The sequence below is a fragment of the Oncorhynchus kisutch genome, linkage group LG6 (assembly GCF_002021735.2).
Source record: "Oncorhynchus kisutch isolate 150728-3 linkage group LG6, Okis_V2, whole genome shotgun sequence".
NCBI classification, from domain to species: Eukaryota; Metazoa; Chordata; class Actinopteri; order Salmoniformes; family Salmonidae; genus Oncorhynchus; species Oncorhynchus kisutch.
Window position 1 is genome coordinate 13,625,766 of NC_034179.2, and position 3,246 is coordinate 13,629,011.

The following is a 3,246-nucleotide window of genomic DNA, read 5'->3' on the forward strand; positions in this document are numbered from 1 at the left end:
GCAAAGTAGCTGACCCAGATATACTATTGTAGATAGATACATAGAAGAAACAGTAGCTTATCTTCTGTACCAACAATGTTCCCAAAATGGCTGCAGATATACCAAGCTGTCACGATCGTTGTATAAATAATCGGACCAGGGCGCAGCGTGAGTACAGTTCCACATATTTATTACAGTGAAACTTCAAAACAACAAAGAATTAATGAACGTGCAGTACGTAGCGCACATAGGCACTAAACAAAACAATATCCCACCACGCAGGTGGGAAAAGGGACACACTAAGTATGATCCTCAAGTAGAGGCAACGATATACAGCTGCCTCCAATTGGGAACCATACTCACACACCAACATAGAACTATAATAACTAGAAAAGAAACCTAGTCACGCGCTGACCTATTACGCCATAGAGAACCCAGGGCGTGGCACAAGCAACATTTAATTGTTCATCAATTTAATCATCCACCAAATATGATATACTGTAAGCACTTTGTGACATCGGCTGATATGAAAAGGGCTTTAGAAATACATTTGATGGATTATTTGATTGATTGATTGAATGACTGATTGATTGACTGATTGACTGATTGATTGGCTGATTGATTGATTGATTGATTGATTGATTGACTGATTGATTGATACAGGGGTACAGGGGATACCGGTACAGAGTCAATGTGGAGGCTATATACAGGGGGTACCGGTACAGAGTCGATGTGGAGGCTATATACAGGGGGTACCGGTACAGAGTCAATGTGGAGGCTATATACAGAGGGTACCAGTACAGAGACAATGTGGAGGCTATATACAGAGGGTACAGAGGGTACCGGTACAGAGACAATGTGGAGGCTATATACAGAGGGTACAGAGGGTACCGGTACAGAGTCAATGTGGAGGCAATATACAGAGGGTACAGAGGGTACCGGTACAGAGTCGATGCGGAGGCTATATACAGAGGGTACAGGGGGTACCGGTACAGAGTCAATGTGGAGGCTATATACAGGGGGTACCGGTACAGAGTCAATGTGGAGGCTATATACAGAGGGTACAGGGGGTACCGGTACAGAGTCGATGCGGAGGCTATATACAGAGGGTAAAGGGGGTACCGGTACAGAGTCAATGTGGAGGCTATATACAGGGGGTACCGGTACAGAGTCAATGTGGAGGCTATATACAGAGGGTACAGGGGGTACCGGTACAGAGTCAATGTGGAGGCTATATACAGGGGGTACCGGTACAGAGTCAATGTGGAGGCTATATACAGAGGGTACAGGGGGTACCGGTACAGAGTCGATGTGGAGGCTATATACAAGGGGTACCGGTACAGAGTCAATGTGGAGGCTATATACATGGGGTACCGGTACAGAGTCAATGTGAAGGCTATATACAGGGGGTACCGGTACAGAGTCAATGTGGAGGCTATGTACAGGGGGTACCGGTACAGAGTCGATGTGGAGGCTATATACAGAGGGTACCGGTACAGAGTCAATGTGGAGGCCATATACAGGGGGTACCGGTACAGAGTCAATGTGGAGGCTATATACAGAGGGTACCGGTACAGAGTCGATGTGGAGGATATATACAGAGGGTACCGGTACAGAGTCGATGTGGAGGCTATATACAGAGGGTACCGGTACAGAGTCGATAAGGAGGCTATATACAGAGGGTAACGGTACAGAGTCAATGTGGAGGCTATATACAGGGGGTACCGGTACAGAGTCAATGTGGAGGCTATATACAGGGGGTACCGGTACAGAGTCAATGTGGAGGCTATATACAGGGGGTACCGGTACAGAGTCAATGTGGAGGCTATATACAGGGGGTACTTGTACAGAGTCAATGTGTATTGATACATTGATACACCATCCAAAATGTCATTAATAACTTCACATTCTCAAAGGGATATTCAATGTCAGCTTTTTTTTATATCCATCTACCAATTGGCAGTGGTGTAAAATACTTAAGTAAAAAAATACTTTAAAGTACTTAAGTAGTTTTCTGTACTTTACTTTGATATTTATATTTTTGACAACTTTTACTTTTACTTTACTTTTTACTCTATACATTTTCCCTGACCACCAAAAGTAGTCGTTACATTTTGAAAGCAGGACACGAAAATGGTCCAATTCAAGCACTTATCAAGAGAACATGTGTTCATCCCTACTGCCTCTGACCTGGCAGACTCACTAAACACAAATGCATCTTATGTAAGTAGTGTCTGAGTGTTGGAGTGTTCCCCTTGCTATCTGTAAGTAATGTCTGAGTGTTGGAGTGTGCCCCTGGCTATCTGTAAGTAATGTCTGAGTGTTGGAGTCTGCCCCTGGCTATCTGTAATAATGTCTGAGTGTTGGAGTCTGCCCCTGGCTATCTGTAAGTAATGTCTGAGTGTTGGTGTCTGCCCTGGCTATCTGTAAGTAATGTCTGAGTGTTGGAGTGTGCCCCTGGCTATCTGTAAGTAATGTCTGAGTGTTGGAGTGTGCCCCTGGCTATCTGTAAGTAATGTCTGAGTGTTGGAGTGTTCCCCTTGCTATCTGTAAGTAATGTCTGAGTGTTGGAGTGTGCCCCTGGCTATCTGTAAGTAATGTCTGAGTGTTGGAGTCTGCCCCTGGCTATCTGTAAGTAATGTCTGAGTGTTGGAGTGTGCCCCTGGCTATCTGTAAGTAATGTCTGAGTGTTGGAGTGTGCCCCTGGCTATCTGTAAGTAATGTCTGAGTGTTGGAGTCTGCCCCTGGCTATCTGTAATAATGTCTGAGTGTTGGAGTGTGCCCCTGGCTATCTGTAAGTAATGTCTGAGTGTTGGAGTGTGCCCCTGGCTATCTGTAAGTAATGTCTGAGTGTTGGTGTCTGCCCTGGCTATCTGTAAGTAATGTATGAGTGTTGGAGTGTGCCCCTGGCTGTCTGTACATAATGTCTGAGTGTTGGAGTGTGCCCCTGGCTATCTGTAAGTAATGTCTGAGTGTTGGAGTGTGCCCCTGGCTATCTGTAAGTAATCTCTGAGTGTTGGTGTCTGCCCTGGCTATCTGTAAGTAATGTCTGAGTGTTGGAGTGTGCCCCTGGCTATCTGTAAGTAATGTCTGAGTGTTGGAGTGTGCCCCTGGCTATCTGTAAGTAATGTCTGAGTGTTGGAGTGTTCCCCTTGCTATCTGTAAGTAATGTCTGAGTGTTGGAGTGTGCCCCTGGCTATCTGTAAGTAAAGTCTGAGTGTTGGAGTCTGCCCCTGGCTATCTGTAAGTAATGTCTGAGTGTTGGAG